Raw genomic sequence first — 691 nt, forward strand, 5'->3', positions numbered from 1 at the left:
CAGAGAGGAGGGTGAAAAATAACATTTCCTGAAAACCTGAGAAGAGGATTTGGCACAGTTAAGATCCTTTTTTCTAATAGCAGAAGAAAATTAACTTGTCAGTGGAGCTGGTTGCCATGGGAATGCAGGATAATAGAGGCGGAGCTGGTTGTGGCTGCATGGAACCTCCTTACCCAATTCCAGGTGAATTCCAGTCTTTCCCCCTTCACCAAACACTCCTGTGCAGGTGAACCTGCACCTGCACAGTGCCTGGAGGTACAGCCTCCACCATCTTTGCAGTGTTTGGACTGAATTCAGGTTGACTCTGAGGGGCTGAGGAACTTGGCCACCCTTCAAACACAGAGCCCTTACAAATGCTCAGCCTCACTGCAGGTGAATTATGTTGCGAAGCCAACTCCTCTGTGGGAAGTGAGCTCCGCTGGCTCCCTGCTAGATTTAGAGCACTGTTGACACTGAAACATTCCCTCCATAAATAATAGTGAGAGGTAATGATGATCCTGTAGAACTAATAGAAGGAAATACTGATATCTCTGCTCCAAAGGGCTCATAAATTTGCAGCCGTGACACTACCGATTGCATTCACAGGCTCCATACGCTGTCAGATGTATTTTTTTTTCTTGGTGATTGTACTTCAAATATACACTCCAGTAAGCAATCGTCGGCAAGAGCGCTGGCATACGGTCCTTCAGCA

The sequence above is a fragment of the Antrostomus carolinensis genome, unplaced genomic scaffold (assembly GCF_000700745.2).
Source record: "Antrostomus carolinensis isolate BGI_N321 unplaced genomic scaffold, ASM70074v2 scaffold25906, whole genome shotgun sequence".
In the NCBI taxonomy this organism is placed as follows: domain Eukaryota; kingdom Metazoa; phylum Chordata; class Aves; order Caprimulgiformes; family Caprimulgidae; genus Antrostomus; species Antrostomus carolinensis.